The 21,069-nt window shown below is 39.0% G+C and overlaps 1 long non-coding RNA gene and 1 pseudogene across 2 annotated transcripts in view; both read right to left on the bottom strand.

The window, feature by feature from the left end:
• The window catches only part of LOC308635496 (meiosis-specific coiled-coil domain-containing protein MEIOC-like), a 30,389-nt pseudogene extending 12,310 nt beyond the window's left edge, over positions 1 to 18,079 (bottom strand). The window contains exons 1-6 of the transcript in view: positions 18,014 to 18,079; positions 17,288 to 17,422; positions 11,967 to 12,124; positions 8,857 to 8,961; positions 4,149 to 6,023; positions 2,988 to 3,122 (exon numbers count right to left, since the gene is read on the bottom strand). The product of the transcript in view is annotated as a meiosis-specific coiled-coil domain-containing protein MEIOC-like (transcript). The remainder of the gene's footprint in view (positions 1 to 2,987; positions 3,123 to 4,148; positions 6,024 to 8,856; positions 8,962 to 11,966; positions 12,125 to 17,287; positions 17,423 to 18,013) is intronic.
• The window catches only part of LOC308636207, a 770,476-nt gene that overhangs the window by 372,004 nt on the left and 377,403 nt on the right, over positions 1 to 21,069 (bottom strand). The gene's annotated exons all lie outside the window — the stretch shown is intronic.

Here is a 21,069-nt window from a genome sequence, read left to right as displayed (position 1 = left end):
CACTGAGCCACAACCCCAGCCCTAGGATCCCATTCTTGATGTGGAGTACATGATGTAGAGTTACATTAGTCATATATCACATATGAGCATAGAAAAGTTATGTCCAATTCATTCTGCTGTTTTTTCTACATGATGGTGTGTGTAGGAAACGCCAGACTTCTTTATTGGCTTTATTACATGACAACTCAGAGAACATTCTGAACCCACTATTGGGCTGGGTGTCACTTGTAGCAGCTGGACCTACAACCTAATAAAGGAATGGATTAGCGGTTGCTACCGAAACTCCACATTGGAATAAGGATTGCTACTGAAACGCCATATTGGAATAAGGATCCCTGCAGCAGAATCCTGTAGCTGTATAATATAGATACTTCTCTAATGCTGTGCTAACCACTGAGCGGTATCTCTCCCTGCATCTCTGTTCCAAGTGTGCTCATTCTGCAGTCCAGGCTGGAGATGCAGTAGCTGCCTGAGAGATGTACTTCTCCTGATGAATGCTAAAACACACAAGGGCTAGCAAAACCTCAGCAGGCCTTTTGTACTTTATTTGAAGGGTAAATTCAAGCCCAAAGCCAGAGGACAGGAAAGGACATTCCACTACATGGAGACCATGGATGCCAGGAGGGGAGAGAAATTGGGGCCAGTAATTCTCTCATAGTATGTGATGATCCCTGGTTTGGAGATTACACAATTTGGACCCACTCTTCTAGTGATCACCTGGAATTGCAGCCTACTGAAAGGAAATGCCACCCACTGTGGTGATTCAGCCACCTTCTCAATTAGATCAGGAGTCCTGACAAGGAAAGAATCATGTCTCCTTCCTCTCCACCCTGCTCCTGCTCCCTTTCTCCCAGTGCCTAGCACCATGCCCTGCCCTTAGGGATGACTCAGAAATATTACTGAGTGAATTTTAAACCATTCTTTCATTCTCACCATGTGATTTGTTACAAAAGAGAGACATGTGCTAAGTATTTGCCCCATAAAATGTAAAGAGATTGTGCCATCTGAAGCTGAGATCTGTGCCCAGATCTGACTCATGCCAGTTTTGAATCTGCTACCTCCCGTAGGGACCTCCAGAAGACAGGACTAAACACCAAAACAGGTTAGGGAAATTTCTTTCTCTAGAGGCCATTTGAAACTGGAAAGAGTCTCATCACCTGAAATATCCTAAGAGGAAGGCTGTCTGAAGGCACCAAGCTAGTCAAGGATCCACATGGCTTAAGGACAATTTCAAGACAGTGAGATTTACCATTAAAGCCCATGCTGCACCAGGCAGTGGTGCACACCTATAATCCCAGGGACTCAGGAGGCTGAGGCAGGAAGATCACAAGTTCAAAGCCAGCCTCAGCAACTCAGTGAGATCCTGTCTCAAAATGAAAGATAAAAAGGACTCGGGATGTAGCTTAGTGGTAAAGTGCCCTGGGTTCAATCTCTAGTATTAAAAAAAAGTATGTAATATTTATGTATAATATGTGTTGCAAATATAAATTCATGCAAATTAAAAATTTATAGTCAACTTCTAAGTCACACTAGCCACACATCAAGGGCTCGATAGTCACATGGCTAATGGCCACCATATCAGATAGCATAGTAGACTATTTTCTTTCTTTTTTTTTTTTTTTTTTAGAAAGAGTGAGAGAGGAGAGAGAGAGAGAGAGAGAGAGAGAGAGAGAGAGAGAGAGAGAGAGAATTTTTTAATATTTATTTATTTATTTATTTTTTAGTTCTCGGCAGACACAACATCTTTGTTGGTATGTGGTGCTGAGGATCGAACCCGGGCCGCACGCATCCCAGGCGAGCGCGCTACCGCTTGAGCCACATCCCCAGCCCAGTAGACTATTTTCATCTCTACAATTCTGATGGACATGCTGGTAAGGGTGTTTCAGAGAGGGCAACTGTTTCAGCCTGGGCAACTTGATGAGACCCTGACTCAAAATAAAATAAAAAGGGCTGGGGTTGCAACTCAGAGTTAAAGCACTTGTTCAGTATATGGGAGACCTTGGGTTCAATCCCCAGCACCAAATGTGTGTTGAATAACTCAAGAATGCAGGATTAAGAAAATGGAATAAAAATTAAAAATTGAAAATGAAAATCAAATATGGCAATTCCCTCTTATTATCATCACTAAATTAGAAAACAAATATATATGTACATATATATTTAATTTTTTTATTTTTGTGATACCAGGAATTGAACTACTATGCTATATCCCCAGCCCTTTTTATTTTTCATTTTGAGATAGAGTCTTGCTAAGTTGCTTAGGGCCTCCATAAGTTGCTAATAAGGCTATCCTACAAACCTTTAATCCTCCTGCCTCAGTTTTCCAAGATGCTGGGATTACAGGCATGTGCCACCATACCAAGCTGGATTTTACTTTTAAAAGCATACTTTCTGCTAGATATGGGGGCACAAGCCTATAATCCCAGCATCTCTGGAAGCTGAGGCAGGATGATCATAAATTCAAGGCCAGCTTGGAAAATTTAGTGAGACCCTGCCTCAAAATGGAAAATAAGAAGGGCTGGGGATGTAGCTCAGTGGTCGAGTGTCTCTGAGTTCAGTCCCTGGTACCTTGGAAAAATAAAAAATAAAAATTCTGTGAGAGTTAGTTTCATTGCCAAAATAAGGAAAAAAGTGAGTTTGAAGAGGAACCAATTAAATTACACAAATTACTTTAAAATTTTCCTTTTCCTGAATATTAATCAGAGTTCTTTCTAGAACCAAACAGAAAAGAATATTTCAGAGTTAACATACTATTATTAATTTAAAATGCTTCCGGGGCTGGGGTTGTAGTTCAGTGGTAGAGTGCTTGCCTAGGATGGGTGAGGCCCTGGGTTTGATCCTCAGTACCACACTAAAATAAATAAATAAATAAACAACAAAAATTAAATTCTAAAAAAAAAAAATCCTTCAGAACTTTACGTGCTGAAAAGTTTTAAAATTTTAACAAGCAATTTAAAACTCCACTATTGTAAGTTTTTATAGCTTACTCTGGCTTGTTCTCGAAGTTCATCCACAATTAAGCGATCAACTCTAGATGGGTTGGAGGTCAGCCTTGGAATTGGAGTATTGTTAGTACTGGATACTTTTTTCCCTGGATAATTCTTGGCAAGAGCTAATTCAGTCTGTAAAAAAATGTATATAATCATTAGATGCTGAATTTCCTAAATATAATTCAACTGTGAATAATATTTTTCATAGTCCTAAGAAATAAATGGAAAATTACTCCTTTAAATAAAAATCTGATTTGGTATTAAAAGGCAGTAAATATAAACCACAGTACCACAGTAGCTTTCTGTTCCAATACATATAAAATAATTGAATACTCCAACAATTTAATATTGATAGAATTCATACAGGCGTGGTAGTACACGTCCATAATCCCAGCAATTTGGAAGGCTGAAGCACAAGGGTCACAAGTTCAAAACCAGCCTCAGCAACTTAGTGAGGCCCTAAATAAAAAAACAAAAAGGGCTGGGGATATGGCTCAATAGTAAAGCACCCATGGATTCAACCCCGGTACAAAAAAAAAAAAAAAGAGATAGAATTCAAAGAAACTTAACCCAATAAGAGAAACAAATATACTTCAGAGACAATTTTTTTTACAAATGTACTTTTTAGTTTTCGATGGACACAATACCTTTATTTTATTTATTTTTATGTGGTGCTGAGGATGAACCCGTGCTTCACACATTCCAGGCAAGCACTCTACCACTGAGCCACAACCCCAGCCCCCAGAGACAAATTTTTAAAATTAGAATATGGATAACAGTTATTTTTAAAACTCAACCTTTAGTCTTTAAATAACCTAGATAATTCTTTATAGTTGTGAACCTAAATACTGTACATTATAGAAGAATTCAGCTTAAAAAAAAAAAGGTAAGTACTTTTTTCTTGTTACTGGAAAATGAACCCAGGTACTTTAACTACTGAGCCATATCCCCAGCCCTTTTTTATTTTGAAACTGGTTCTCACCAAGTTGCTGAGACTGGCCTCATTGAGATCCTCCTGTCTCAACCTTCAGAGTCACTGCGATTATAAACATGTGCCATCACACCTGGCAAGGCAAATATTTTTGAACTACACCAAGGTAAAGTAAAAATTGGCAGAGGAAATATACTAAATTACTCCTAAATGGATAACTCTGTTACCTTTTTTCTCTCCTTTTCTAATGCTCTCCATTGTTCATAGCACTCTTCTAGACGAATATGAAGTTCACTGGCTGGTCCACTTCGAGTTTTAATTGGTCTTTGAAATCCAAAGTTGGCACGAAACCAGAAAAGGAATTATCACCATACATCATATCATTAAAATAAGGGTATAAATGGCTTAAGTCATCATAAGAAAACAAATCATAGGAATCCAACAGTGGAACAACTGAATGGCCAAATGGGTGGGTGGATCTTAGGGGAAACCCATTTGAACCAAGTTGTTGAAAACCCTGATTATGCCTTAAATCTCCCATCATATAATTATTAGAAAAGCATGATGCCTGTGTGCGATTCACACGGCTATTAATATTGCTGTCTCCACTTCCTTGTCGGTGGCTATTAAAATGACCCTGTGACTCCAATAGATCTTGATATGTGTTTTGAGATAAGCCATCTAAATGCTTTGGACCTTCCTCAGGATCATAATCTCCACTCTGGGGCTTGGCTTGAAAATTATGTTTACATTTTCAATGATCCCATACTGCTGAGCTGAATAATTATCACAAAATCCATTTGGCTGCTTTATTTTTTTATCTGTAACCGATTCAAAGAGATTTTCTTCTCCAGTCTTTGTCAGTCCTTCCATGTGATTGACAGATTGAATTCTTTCTGCACCATTGTAACTGAAATCAAAACTAGAAAATGCTGAAGGGTTTTCTTGGCAATACTTCTGAAATAAATTGCTATTTGGGGTTAAATTTGTGGATGATAGCTGGGGGAAATCTGAAGAATGGTTAGAACCTTTTGAAGCTGCACTTAAATGACTATTTAATTTCATCAAGTTACCTTGATTTCTATAAGGAACAGGAGTGTTATTTTTTGTTTGAATATTCATCCAAGTTGGTCTGTTTAAATTGATACCTCCTGAAGATGTTGCTGAGTTTGATAATAAATTCACTGATTTAAAATACTCAGAATTTGGGGGATCAGGCTTAGCAAATTGTTGCTTTTCTGTGACATTAGCAAAATCATTATTAGCTGGACAAGCTGTGTGAGGTTTTAGTCCATACTCTGATTTTAAGCCAAAATCAGCTGTGAATGCTGCTGCTTCCTTTGCAAACTGTTTTTCAGTTAAATGTGGTGTGGTTTTTGGAAATGTGAAATTCTGCTGGTCAGGCATTGTCTCCTCCATTTTTTTCTGATTTGCTGGTTTAACCTGAAATAACTTTGTATAGGCATCTGCTTCTACAGTTGGTGTTTCCGGTGTGCCATTGGCTAATTTTTTACCATCCTGGACACTAAAATTTGAACATTTACTAAGCTTAGCCTTGTTAGGATGAGCATATTCTGGGTATCTACAATAATCTGCATTTTCATTGTATCTATTAAATTGGGAAAGAAATATCTCTGCTCTTTTTTGTTGTAATGGTGCTTCAAGACCTTTAGCACATATTTTCTCTCTTCCATAAGGGTAAGTACCAATTCCTGATTCTTTCATGATATCAGACAGACCAGTTTGTGGTGTAAAACAGTTTTTGATAAATGGATATTCTTGGAATGTTGCCTTAGCTGTATCATTTGTCTGAATATTGTAACAGTTAGAATGATCACTTCTTGAGGGGTATATCCATTGTTCTTCAAGGTCTAATCCAGTAAATCCATGATAAAGTTCATCTATTTTTTGTTGTGGTGTGAGATTACTATTATGCAAGTTTCTATTGCTTTTCCACTGCTGACACAGATTCACCACTATAAAAGGCTTGTTGAGAGATAGCTGTATCTATTGGCCTTTTGGTTTCTGTCAAGAGATCATGGTGATCTACAAATCTGCTTGTGTTCATTGGCCAAACTGACTTTAAGTTGGTCGAGCAGGTCCTAGAACAAGTAAATATATTTAATTACAACTTAAGTTTTAAAGACTATTTTCTCAGGGAAAAAGGCAGGAAAAACTCTCATAAACATTTATCTTCCCCCTACCCTCACCATTTTCAAATATTTTCCAACCCTGCCTTAAAAGCTGCCATTAACTCCAAATAATTAACATGTGAAATACGCTATATGCTCTATAAATATTCATGCTCCAAATAAAGTTATATCTATCAACGACAGACCACATATGTCAGAGATTAAGATTATAATAGAGCTAAAAAGTTCCTACTGCTTAGTGACATGTCAGAACCATTATAACATCCCCATAGCACAAGACATTACTCACATATTTGTGGCATTGCTATAAACAAACCAACTGTACCACCACCAGTCACATAAAAGCACAGTGCATTTATCATGCACATTATAAAACTAGACAGTGATGGTGTCTTTGACTGGTTTGTGTGTTCATTCTTCTATGCCTTTTATTGTCTTTTATTGTTATTTAGAGTGTTATACCACAAGCAGCCTCTATATTTTGTGGTTACAATGTCTATTGATTGCATAGGCCATGTTGAGTGAGTAACCTATACCATCTAGAGGGTGTGTAGGCACACTCTATGATTATTTACACGAAGGTGATATAGCAACATATTTCTCAGAACCTGTCCTCATCCTTAAGCAACACGTGACTGTATTCATTTTAATCTTTTGTTGTTGTTGTTGTTGTTTTGGTACTGAGGATTGAACCCAGGGATACTCAACCACTGAGCCACATCCCCAGCCCTTTTTTTATATTTTATTTAGAGACAGGGTTTTGCTGAGTTACTAAATGCTTCACTAAGTTGCTGAGGCAGGCTTCAAACTTGCAATCCTCCTGCTTCAGCCTCCTGAGCTGCTCGGATGCATTTTAATCTTTTTTTTTTTTTTTTGGTACCAGGGATTGAACTCAGGGGGGCACTCAACTCCTAAGCCACCGCTCCACCCCTATTTTGTATTTTATTTAGAGATAGGGTCTCACTGAGTTGCATAGCACCTCACTTTTCCTGAGGTTGGCTTTGAACTCTCGATTCTCCTATCTCAGCCTCCCAAGTCACTGGGATTACAGATGTGCGCCACCATGCTCAGCACATTTTAACCTTTTTTTTTTTTTTTTTTTGGTGCTGGGGATTGAACCCAGGGCCTTGTGCATGCGAGGTAAGCACTCTACCAACTGAGCTATATCCCCAGCCCCTCATTTTAATCTTAGTATGTCTTCACTGTACTTTCCCAAGAGGCCTACTGCTGGCAACTTCAATGTCTTAGATGAACTATTTATCTATGGTAATCTAGTATTTTGTAATGAAAACAGATGTGTTTTGCTGTAATTATTTTTGAAATTAAAACAATTTAGTTGGGCTGGGATTGTAGCTCAGTGGTAAGAGTGCTTGCCTAGCACACATGATGCACTGGGTTCGACCCTCAGCACCACATAAAAATAAATAAAGATATTGTGTCCAACTAAAAAAAAATTTAGTTGACCTTGCATGCACAAGGTCCTGGGTTCAATCCCCAGCACCACAGAAAAAAAATTTAGTTGATTACATATGTGAAGGATATTTCCCTATTTATGAATAAATTGGACAATATGGCTTCCACACTCAAATAAAACAATTATAACATACTTAAAAGGCTTCTACCACATGAATAAAACTCATGTATTTCTTCAATGAGTAATGAGTTTTATTCTTTGTGATATATACATATATTATACACACACATAAGCAACATGTGACTGTATACATTTTAATCTTAGTATGTCTTTACAGTACACATACACACACACGTCTTTTTTTGGTACTAGGGTTGAGATTGAGGGGCACTTGTTTAACCACTGAGCCACATCCCTAGCCTTTTTGTTATTTTGTTTTTAAAATTTTTTTCTTTTAATATTTTTTTAATTGTCAATAGACCTTTATTTAATTTATTTATATGTGGTGCTGAGAATCGAACCCAGGGCCTCGCAAGCACTCTACGTCCTAGCTACAACTCCAGCCCTTAATTTGTTCTTTTGAGACAAGGTCTCACTAAGTTGCTTAGGGCCTTGCTAAATTGCTGAGACTGGACTTGAACTTGTGATTCTTCTGCCTCAGCCTCCCAAGCCCACTGGGATTACAGGTGTGTACCACTATACCCAGCTGGAATTTATATTCTTTTTTTTTTTTTGATAGATAGATAGAGAGAGAGAGAGAGAGAGAGAGAGAGAGAGAGAGAGAGAGAGAGAGAATTTTAATTTTTATTTTTTAGTTCTCGGCGGACACAACATCTTTGTTTGTATGTGGTGCTGAGGATCGAACCCGGGCCCCACGCATGCCAGGCGAGCGCGCTACTGCTTGAGCCACATCCCCAGCCCCATGGAATTTATATTCTTTAAGCCAAACTTTTGCTCATGAATTCAAGGGAAATAGCTCTGAATTATATAAGAATAATTTTTTCAAGTGAAAGTTCTTAAGCAAATTGAACCTAAGACTGAATTTTCAATTGTATGGCAAGTATTTTAGCAAAATCAAGCCTTCTAGAAACAAATATTTGAATTAAGAAGTCTACAGTCAGGGGCTGGAGTTATAGCTCAGTGGTAGAGGGCTTGTCTAGCATGTGTGAGGCACTGGGTTCAATCTCAGCACCACATAAAAATGAATAAATAAAGGCACTGTGTCCATATACAAATTAAAAAATATTTTTAAAAAAGAAGTCTACAGTCAGAGGATTATTAAATAAATATTAAAGTTAATAATAGAGTAACCTAGTATATGTGAATTTAAAAATTATTGTACAATACAAAGGTATATAACATACTAACCCTTCAGCAAAATATGGCTGTGACTTATCTTGTTCTTCCAAAATGTTAGACACAAGTCCATATAAGTCTGTTTCACTGCCATAGTCATTTCTTTCAGTTTGAATCCTAAAAATAAATAATCATATGTAAACTATTTTATTCATGTTAAAATACAGCATGTTGATTTCTCCTTCCAGACATATTCTATCATAATTTTTATAAGATATTTGGTCTGACTCTATATCATTATTTCAAATAAGGGGGGAACAGAGCTCAAGAATATATTCTACTTTGGCATGGTGTCTATCCTACATAAATATTTCTCCTTCATTTCAAATTCTACATCTAGTTCACAATGTATGCTTACCTCTTATTTCTCCATAAACATACAATTCTCTGACTTATAGTATTGTAGACATAGTACCACAGCTGCTCCTGAAAGCATGTCTAGTCCTCTTATACATCATTCCGTCAACATTTGCTTAGTTTCTTAATTTGGATTTGAAAAAATCATATTAACCTGCTGCTCTATTTTTGTGATTCTTTATATTGGACAAAAAAGTGAGATGTGATATGATCATCCTAGATTCCAGGGTGATTTTGCAGCTGACCCTTATGTATAACAGATTTTAGGATTATCCTTAAATCTTTGCCAAAGTAGTTGGAGTCCTATGTCCCTTGAAATCCCACCAGTAATCAATATTCTAATTCAAAATATAAAAACCATAAGGTCATAGAAAACTGGTATATTTAACTTCTTATGGTTTTTGGATAATTCTTTCCTTGAAATAATACTTTGTTTTAAAATGCTACTTCTTGCTTTTTGTGATTTATTTCCAACATTTCAAAGTATTGGGATATTTTAGAAATAAAAACACCTTATTTTTGCCTAACACTCAAATATTTAATTGATCTTCATAACATCAGAAGGGTAGGTAATAGGGCTGGGGCTGTAGGTCAGTGGCAGAGTGCTTGTCTAACGTGTGAGGCACTGGGTTTGATCCTCAGCACCACATTTAAAAAAAATAATAATAAAGGCATTCTGTCCATCTACAACTACAAAAAAAATTTTAAAAATAAAAAATGTAGGCATTAGTAATCATTCAATTATTACTGTTTGAATGGATGATCATTAGAAGATATTAAGAAACCTGATTTTTGCAAGGCTCTATTACTTGCCAAACTATACACTTGCTAAACAAACTGTCTGCCATCAAGTCTAATACTTTTTTTCCTAATAAATTGTTATTTCACAAAAATTCAACATAAAAGCTTTTTTGAATAATAATGTATTAGGACATATCTAGGAAAATATTCAATGCTATACGTATCAAACTGTTAAAAAAGTGTTATTGGGGTGAGGATAGGATTAAGGTGAACTTTCACTTTTCCTGATATATATTTCTGTAAAGTTTGAATTCCTCAATAGCATGTATCAACCTAAAAATATTTTTGGAGCTGGGTATTGTGATGCATACCTGTAATCCCAGCAACTTGGGAGATGAGGCAGAAGTATTACAAGTTCGAGGCCAGCCTCAGCAATTTAGCAAAGCCCTAAGCAAAAATATTTTTGGAGCTGGGCATTGTTGATGCACACTTGTAATCCCAGCAACTTGGGAGAATGAGGCAGAACGATTATAAGAGACCCTAAGCAATTTAGTGAGACCCTGTCTCAAAATAAAAAATAAAAAGGGGCACTGGGGTTGTGGCTCAATGGTAGAACTCTTGCCTGGCATGTGTGAGGCCCTGGGTTAGATCCTCAACACCACATAAAAATAAACAAAGTAAAAAATTCATTTTTTTTAAGAGAGAGAGAGAGAGAGAGAGAGAGGGAATTTTTAATATTTATTTTTTGTTCTCGGCAGACACAACATCTTTGTTGGTATGTGGTGCTGAGGATCCAACCCAGGCGGCACGCATGCCAGGCGAGCGCGCTACCGCTTGAGCCACATCCCCAGCCCCAAAGTAAAAAATTCATTGGCTGGGCTGGAGATGTGGCTCAAGCGGTAGCATGCTCGCCTGGCATGCATGCGGCCCGGGTTCTATCCTCAGCACCACATACAAACAAAGATGTTGTGTCTGCCAAAAACTAAAAAATAAATATTAAAATATTTAAAAAAATTCATTGGCAACAACAAAAAAATTTAAATAGATAAAAATAAAAAGGACAGGGGATGTGGTTCAGCGGTAAAGTATCCCTGGGTTAAAGCCTCAGTACCAAAAAAAAAAAAAAAAGTATATATTATATATCTGTATACATATGGAGAATTAATTATTATATATGCTTTCTAATAAAATCATCAGAGAATTTATCATAAATTTTAAATTTTAACATTTTTTAATTAATAAGATTCAAAAGTAACTCATATTTGTTAAATTATAACAGCTTCCTTATAATTAAATAAAGTTGAATGTCATTCCCTTAAATTTCTCTTTTCAACAGGCTCCCATCCACCCTCTTTTTTTAACCCTCACTATACTAGCAGTGACTAGTATGTCACGTCATTATCATTATGATTGTAATATTATAAACTCAGGTAAAATACTTGCCATGTTAATTCTAGTATCCCCAGTAGAAGACTCTGTCACATAGAGTAGTTCCTTATTATTTATAGAATATCATCAAAAAACAATCTTAAAATTTTGTTTGGTAAAACCCTGTTTGTTATACATTAGTGAAGGAAAAAAATTACTGAAAATGTAGAAGTGAATAACAAAAATCTAAAACTTTTAACTCTTTATTTTTTTTTTGGTACTGGGGATTGAACTCAGGGGCACTCAACCACTGAGCCATATCCCCAGCCCTATTTTGTATTTTATTTAGAGTCAGGGTCTCACGAGTTGCTTAGCATCTTGCCATTGCTGAATTTGGCTTAACTCATCTTTAGAAAAAGGAGTTTAAAATTTATTTACTAAAGATTCTCTCTAATAAACTTTACAAGTGATAAACTAAAACATAAATAAATACAAGGCATTTTAGACTTTCCTAAAAGTTTGATAAACATAAAAGTATAATGTCTCAACATTAAAATGCTTATTATGTATGGAACAGAAAGCTAATTACACCTTTGTTCCTGTGTAATAAAAAGAAACAACACATTTAGCTTGAGAAATCTAACTTATTAATTTACCTGTTCTTTACATTGATCTGGGAATTAGAAGATTGTTTAATATCATCTCCATAAGTAGACCATGGTGCATAGAAAAGTGAAGAATCTATAGAACTTGCATATTCTGTGGATGAAGAAAGTGGAGTGTAGGTCTGCCTTAGGTCTATATTGTCTTCATTCTGAAATTTTAAAGAAAAGTTTGTATATTAGACACATCAAAACTTTGTTTATAGCCTTGTATGATGGTGCATTCTCAGCTACCTGGGATGAGGCAGGATGATTGCAAGTTGGAGATTGGCCTGGGCAATTTAGCAAGACCCCGTTTCAAAAAAAACAGTAAAAGGACTGGGAATGTGCTCAATAGTACAGCATTTGCCTAGCATATATGAGACTATGGGTTTAATCCCTAATCCCAAGTACTACAACAATAACCAAAAAAAAAAAAAAAAAAAGGAAAGAAAGAAAGAAAAAGCCCCAACATTGTTTATTATAGAAGAATTTAGAATAACACAGGTTAAGAGTCTGGAGAATTACTTTCAAATCTAGACCTAGCTACTTAACCTTACTTTAAAAGTATTTTTTAAAATATTTTTTAGGTGTAGATGGACACAATACAATGCCTTTATTTATTTATTTTTTTATGTGGTGCTGAGGATCGAACCTGGGTCCCACCTGCGCTGAGCCACAATCCCAGCCCTTAACCTTACTTTATACCAGACATTGGTGAACTTTTTCTGTAAAAGGCCAAAAGAGTAATAATTCTGGATTTGCTGGTAAGATTTCAGTTGAAATTCATTAACTTCGTTATTCTAGCACAGACTATATATTAGCAAATATATAGTTGCAATAAAACTTTATAGAAATGTGTACTGGTCAGATCTGTAGATGATACTATATTATTTTAAATAAACCATACAAATTTTATCTCAATGCTTCCAAACTGTGAAAGATGTACATTTATAGAGAATTTTTTGAGTTTCAAAGAAATTATACATACACTATTATATTTAGTTAACCTTGTGACATTAGTATTATTTTTATTTCAAAAACAAGGAAACTATGGCAACAAGTTATTCAACCAATATAGGATAAAAATAAACCAAAACTCTAATTCTTCTTACTTTCAGTCAAGGATCTTTTATATAGCTATCTTTACTTTTTGGCTTACTTTTTATATCCAAGAGATATTGTAAAAATGAAGTCGTAAATAAAATGTCATGATTTCTACAGAAATTTTAATGCTCAATTAGAAGAAAAATTCTCTACAAACTCATTTTTCTTTTTCCAGTCAACTGAGTAAGAAGATAAAAAGTTTGGATTTTAAAAGTTTAATAAATTATTTAAAATTCTGCCTCCTTCCAAAAGGTATTAAGTGCTGTGAAAATAATTTAAAATTCAATGAATTTAACAGGCAACAAGCAAAAAAAAACTGCTTCATTACAAAAGTTTGGCTGGGCAGGCACAGTGGCACATGCCTATAAACTCAATGATTTAAGAGGCTGAGGCGAAAGGATCTTAAGTTTGAGGCCAGCCTCAGCAACTTACTGAGGCCCTAAAACTTAGACCCTATCCCAAAAAGAAAAAATAAAAATAAAAAAATTAAAAAGGTCTGGGGATATGGCTCAGTGTTTCAATCCCTAGTACAGGGGAGGAAAAGTCTGAAAGTAGACTGGGGATGCAGCCCAGTGTACAGCACTTGCCTACCTACCTAGCATGGGCAAGGTATTGGGTTTAATCCCCAGTGCTGCAAAAAAGGAAAGGAGGAAAAAAAAAAAGTCTGAAAGAACAGATTCACAATTTTTTAAATATTTTTTTTTAGTTGTAGATTGACACAATACTTGTTTATTTTTATGTGGTGCAAGGGATCTAACCCAGTGCCTCACGCATTCTAGGCAAGTACTTTACTACTGAGCCACAACCTGGCCCCAGATTTATAATTTTTAACTCCTTAAACAAGGGAATAGTAAAACTTGAGATGTAATATCTACATCCTGACATAAACAAGATGGAAACAGTATTTTCTTATTCAGAAGTAATATAATTCTGGCTAAAAATGTGTTGATGTGATGCAGGGGTGTTTTGGGTACTAGGGACTGAAGGTGAGGCCTTTGTACACACTTTGCCACTGAGTTCCCAGCCACTGTATGTTACTTTATTTTTTCTAAGAGGTGTTGTCCAGGTCGGCCTTGAACTCCAGGGCTCATGTGAGCCTCCTTCTCTACCTCTTGAATAGCTGGGATTACAAGAACATACCACTGCATGTGGTTAAAAATATTTTAAGTTGTTTTTAGTCTAAAATTTATACAAGGAGAAAAGACACATTTATTAATCAAGGTATTTTAAATTTTGCGGGGCTGGGGTTGTGGCACAGTAGTAGAGTGCTCACCTATAGCCTGTGCAAGGACCTGGGTTTGGTTGTCAGCACCACATAAAAAATAAATAAATAAAATACAAAAGGTATTGTCGGGGGCTGGGGATGTGGCACAAGCATAGCACGCTCGCCTGGCACGTGTGCAGCCCGGGTTTGATCCTCAGCACCACATACAAAGATGTTGTGTCTGCCGAAAACTAAAAAAAAAAAAATATATATATATATTAAAATTCTCTCTCTTTAAAAAAAAAAAAAAGGTATTGTGGGGCTGGGGTTGTGGCTCAGTGGTAAAGCAATTGCCTTGCACATTCGAGACCCTGGGTTCGATCCTCAGCACCACATTAAAAATAAATAAGTGAAATAAAGGTATTGTGTCCAACTACAACTAAAAAATATTTTTTAAAAAAGGTACCATGTCCAACTACAACTAAGAAATAAATATTAAAAATAAATAAATAAATAAAACTAAAGATATTGTGTCCATCTACAACTAAACTCCTTTATCTCTTTATCATAGGCCTATTTGGAATCTTTTTTAGTGGGGCTGGGGATGTGGCTCAAGCGGTAGTGCGCTCGCCTGGCATGCGTGCGGCCCGGGTTCGAACCTCAGCACCACATACCAACAAAGATGTTGTGTCCGCCGAGAACTTAAAAAAAAAATAAAATAAAAATATTAAAAATTCTCTCACTCTCTCTCCTCTCTCACTCTCTCTCTCTAAAAAAAAAAAAGGAATCTTTTTTAGTGGTTATTTGTCAAAAGTGACATAAATACTTGCTTATCATTTTGAAACAGTTACTTAAGTGTTAGGGAAGTAGCTCCCTGGTAGAATGCTTGCTTAGCCTAGCATGAGCAAGGCCTTGGGTTCTTCTTACATACATCTTTTAAAAAAATGTTTTTTAACTTAAAAATGGGTCAGGTACAGGTGCACACTTGTAATCCCTAGTGATGCTGAGGCAGGAGTACCAAAAGTAAGAGGCGAGTCTCACCAAGTGAGCAAGAACCTGCATCAAAAAAAAGCGGGGAGGGCCAAGAAGTGGTAGAGTGCTCCCCTGGGTTCAATCTGCAGTTCTGCAAATGAATGAATGAATGAACAAAAAAAAGACAAACAAGTAAATATGAATAGTTGTTTAAACAAATGGAGCATCTTCAGTTTGTGTAATAGCAAATAAGATAAAAAGTGTTTGGAAATATATGTATTTCCAAAATATATATATATATATATATATATATATATATATTTCCAAACACTCTTTATTATATATATATATATATATATATATATATTAGCAGAAATGAAGTTTTGTTAAAGTGGGCTTATAAATATGGCAATGATAACAATAATAATGATAGCTACACTTATGTGTACTTATCTTCTGATTGGCCTTGAGTTAATTCCTTAACATATTTTAGCTGTATGGAATTAAATATATTTTGTAAGTATTCCTTCAAGTACATTTTATATTGTGAAACATTCTGGGGCTGGGGATTTGGTTCAGTGGTAAAGCGTGTGCTTAACACACACAAGGCTCTGGGTTCGAGCCCAACACCTCCAAAAAATGGGGGAGGGGAGAGGAGTATATAAGTTCTGAAAGTTAGAAAAGTTAAATCCTTGGGGCTGGGGATGTGGCTCAAGCAGTAGAGCGCTCGCCTGGCATGCGTGCGGCCCGGGTTCAATCCTCAGCACCACATACAAAGATATTGTGTGTCCGCCGAAAACTAAAAAATATTTTAAAAAAAAAAGAAGAGTTAAATCCTTTTAAAAGAATATTTAACTTTTGTATTCTTGGATAAAACAAGGAAATAAGATAATGTGGATTTAAACATAATTCTATTTGAAATATCTGAATCCTTTTCAGTTAAAATATTTACTGAAAATATGTAAATATTTGGGGTGGACATATTAGGATAACTGTAAAATGTATCACTTTATATCACTGATATACTTCAAATAGTTCATTGAAATTAAATCCTAGTAAAATTTAATAGAATTGTAAACTTTACAGAGAGCAGCAGAAGTCTGGAGCTAGGTTCCACTTGGGGTTTGTCATTTAGGACAAAAATCTCTGTGCCTCAGTTTCTCAATCTGTACAGTGGGCATAATACTATATAAAGTTGTAATGTGGGTTAAATAATTTTGATATATTGTTATAATTCAAAGTATAACAATACCAACATTGATGTCCCAGTTAAATAATTTCAAATGAACATGACTTATATTACCCTAAGCCTTATTTAATACATTAACAAAAATAAATGTCATAGCATTTAACTAAGGACACTGTCAAAACCAAAGAATAAAGAAAAATTCACCTTTAAATGATTAAAACTATGTTTGAAATGAGAAATATATTTGCAATACATTATTTTTATTGTTGGTGGACACACAATATCTTTATTTCATTTTTATATGGGGCTGAGGCTCGAACCCAATGCTTGACGCGTGCTAGGCGAGCATTCTATCACTGAGCCACAACCCTAGCCCTGCAATAAATTCTTTGAAATTAAAAATGTATACTTTGGTCTTAGTAAGTATGAACTCATTTCTGATGTCATGTTATACTGAAGACAAGATGGAAACAAGAGTCAATAAAAAATCTTATTCCTGACCTTATTTTCAAAGTTAAGTAGGAACTGGGCACGGTGGTGCCTGCCTGAAACCCCAACAGCTTAGGAGGCTGAGGCAGGAGATCGCAAAATCAAAGCCAGCTCAGAGGCCCTAAGCAATTTAGCAAGAAAAAATAAAACTGGCTAGGATGTGTCTCTGTGGCAAAATGCCCTTGGGTTCAATCCCTGCTTAAAAAATAAAAATAAAAAATAGACACCTAAGTATGTATTCTTGCATATTTAAAATGTTGTAACCGGCTTTCTGGTCCTAACTGTGGAGCCATTTAAACACCCATGAATCATCCTGGGTGCATGAATTTGATTTAGAATAAATTGTCTAACCAAGGGTTGGGGTTATTAATGGACCTGCGATTTGTAGCAATCATAGAAGGAAGTGGAGCCAGTCAACATCACGCTGTTGAATACATCAGATAATCTGCTGCTGGTGTCGACAGTGAGGTTCCAGCAGCGATTCGCACCTCCACGGAACGCTACTTTAGGCTGCAGAAAACAAGGACATGGGAGAAAGTCATCACGCAGCGCAAAGCCAGGCCTAAACGGCCAGATGACTGTTCCATCTGGATTCTTCAACTAACTCAATTCCAAACGCTCTCAAGGAACACCAATTCGGTGCCCCAGCTCTGTCCCCGGGATTCCCCCTCACCCTCCCGCCCCCCGTGTGCCAGTCCCGCTGCGCCGCACCGACAACCCTCACAGGCCCACGACGCCAGCCTGCCCCAGCGTCTGTGCCACCCGACGGGTTCAAGGCGTCAGCGCTAGGTCTCCACCAGGGCCCCGCCAGGGCATCGTAGCGACCCCGGACCCAGTCTGCCAGTCCACTCAGCCCGCGCAGGGACTCCTCGCCGCGGCCAACCCTGTCGCCCGGAACCCCCCCCCCCCGCCCCCCGCCCGCTCGCCGGCACAGACCCGGCGCCCCGTAGGTGCTCCTCACAAGGACCCACCCTCTCCCGGTGGTCCCTGCCTCCTTAAAGAACCACACTTGGGGACGCGCCAGCCCGTCAGCTTCTCCTGCCGTCGCCATCCTCCAAGCCTGGCCGCCCCCACATCCCTGGGAGCCCGGCCCGTCACCACCTCAAATCCCTCCCTCAGGCCTTGGGGGTGAGGGGGAGGGCAGGTGTCTCCCTCTCTCACCTCCATGGGGACCCCCCAGCCCCTCCTGGACTAGGTACGGCTCCTGGGGTACGGGGTGAGGGAGGGCGTCGAGGCCCGGCTCCTGGGGTACGGGGTGAGGGAGGGCATCGAGGCCCGGCTCCCTCAGCCTGCACCCCACCGCTGCCGCCCCGGGCGCTGCCTGGAGCCGGTCTGTGGGGGGGCCGGAGCCGGGAGGGTGGGGCGGGGAAGAGGCCGTTACATTGCCTGCCCCGGGCTCGCGACCCGGCACGCGACCCCGCACCGGCCGGCCGCGCCCCGCCCCCTCCTGTGAGGCTCACTTCTCGCCCTGCACCCCTCATTGGCCCGCTGCCCAGCCAATGGGCACCCGCCTCCAGGGGCTGTTACCCGCCGGAGACAGGGTTAAGAAGGGGCGGTTAGCCGACCTCGCTTTCCTGCAGCTTCTGAGCTTTTCCCGCTCAAAGTAAACGTGTTCCGGATTGGCCGGTATGGACAAGCACCAGCCCGATGATTGGCTGACAAGGCAGAGCCGAGAGCGGGCCTACTGTTGGAGAAGTGGTGGTGGTGCTCCAAAGATTTGAGAAGGTGCGCAGCAACTGGCTGATAATCCTACAGCTATCCGCTGCACGCCCTATGCCAACATTTTCGTTTGTGCTCCTTGGTCCCTCCCCTAGTTCCCAGAATCCTTTGGAGCGGCCCAGAGACTTAACAGACCTTGTATCCGTTTCAGGGGGTGAGGAACCCTACTTGTGGAGTTGGGTGTTGGGAGACCTGCTTCTGAGAGCCGCCCTCTGTCCTAGGCCCAGGTTTTAGTGGCGGTGACGATGTTTGGGCGTTAATGTGACTCGTGAACAAAATTCACCCTGACCTTTACTTCACCCGAGAAACAAGAAGCCATTCCTGGCACCTACGAGCCGGTTCACACCCGCAGTGCGACTGGGGGTGTGATGTCTCAGAAATGCGAGGGGTGGTGTTTTTTTTTTTTTTTTTTTTTTTTTTTTTTTTTTTTTTGTCCCCCGACAGTGCTGGGGACAGAAAGATGTTCGAGTTGAAATATTAAAGATGATAGAAGTAAATACAATGAGCACCTTTAGAATATATTTAAAAGCAAAACTTGAGAAACTCTCAAGGGAAAGATATTCTTGGTCACAAACGGAAATCGGGTAGGGCGGCAACTTATTAGCTCTTGATATTTCAAGTCTTCTTAGAAGATGTTCATGTTCAGACATAGGTAAGCTTCCCATTTGCTTCCATTCTTGAAACAACAAACCAGTGCCTTGAGTCTGTTTCTCACCAAATCAGCATCTTGACCAAACTGACCTGGTCATGGCCTCAGGCCTCATGGCAGAGGGCTGAAGGGCTGATTGGAAATCCTTTGTCTTCAGATAACTTAACTCCCTGTTTTTATTTTTTTATTTTTATTTTTGGAGTGCTGGGGATCAAATCCAGGGCCTCATACATGCTAGGCAAACTCAGCCACTGAGCTTTACCCTCAGCTCTCCCAGTGTTTTAAAAATAAATCCCCATTTTATGGCCCATAAGAAAATCCAGAAGAGGCAGGATATCCTCAGGGTCTGCCTCTACTATCACCTTTTCTCAACCTGAGGCCTCTTTCTAGGCACTGCCCATTCATTTCAATTAGAAAAGCCGATAAAATGGCAGTCTCTGCAGCCCTCCCCACCCTTGCCCACCTACCGGGATGGCAGCCCGGGGGTCCAGTCCATTCTCCACCACTGAGAGCATTTCCACTCAGGCAGCAGCTCCTGAGGAGACTCACATGACACCTGCAGGGAGAGATGGCGGCCAGGTGAGCAGGCTCCCAACTCACCCCTGCAGCCAGAGTCCCCTCCCGGCAGGCAGCAGGTGGTAGGCCCAGCTCACCCAAACAGCCACTGAGAGGCCTCTGAGCAACACTGAAGTAAAAACTGAAAGTGGATTTTAAGGAAGGAAACGGAAGGGAAACAAGTCAGAGGCTCAATACTTGGGAAGGGAGGAGCCCCGCGTGCCACGAGTGGGTGGTTAAGGGTTCTTCACACCAAAAGCTGCCCCCAAAGCCAGTGCCTGTGGGATGGGGGCAGGGATAAGGAACCAAACGCTGATCTAGGACACGAAGGGGAGGCTTCAGCTGAAGGTGCCAAGAACCAAGGGGATCAGGACACAGAGCTCACAATTAACACTGAAAGCCGGGAATCCTGTAGCAGCTTCCCAATTCTTGTCCCCTCCAGGGTCTACCAGTTCAGCAGTGGAAAACCTAAGGGGAGCAGCACCAAAATAGAGAGAGCTCTCTTCCCACACTTCTGCTTCTCCTGGGGTGGGGGGCCAGGGATGTGTCTAAATAGACCAACAGGAGTCTGTTTACAATTTACCTCTAACCAACAAGGCACAGAGGGCGTAGTATCAGACTTCTCCAGTGGAGAATAAGAACGTGTAAAATTCTTACTGGTATAAATAGCATCTATAATCTATAGTAGAAATATATAATCTATAGTAGAAAATAGTAGACTATTTTCTTTTTTTTTTTTTTTTTTAGAAAGAGTGAGAGAGGAGAGAGAGAGAGAGAGAGAATTTTTTAATATTTATTTATTTATTTATTTTTTAGTTCTCGGCAGACACAACATCTTTGTTGGTATGTGGTGCTGAGGATCGAACCCGGGCCGCACGCATCCCAGGCGAGCGCGCTACCGCTTGAGCCACATCCCCAGCCCAGTAGACTATTTTCATCTCTACTATTCTGATGGACATGCTGGTAAGGGTGTTTCAGAGAGGGCAACTGGGAGGCTGCAGTATCATTGGGTATTTAACAATGAATTTGAAAAAATACAAATTGGGAATTAGGTCACTATATTGGGACAGTGGTTCCCAGGAAATTACCTAAATTTGCCTAAAACAAGTTTATAGACATTATTTTACTTTTACTTTAAAAAAAAAAAACAGCTTAAACTTTTTAGCTCCTGCCAGTCTCTCTCTCCTCTTAGGAGCTCACAGGCAACAAAGTGAATTAATAAGTACCAGGGGAA

This window comes from Spermophilus citellus (assembly GCF_964194105.1).
Source record: "Spermophilus citellus genome assembly, chromosome: 17".
Classification (NCBI taxonomy): domain Eukaryota; kingdom Metazoa; phylum Chordata; class Mammalia; order Rodentia; family Sciuridae; genus Spermophilus; species Spermophilus citellus.
Note: the sequence above shows the minus strand (reverse complement) of the source record. Positions and strands in the feature narration are given on the sequence as shown.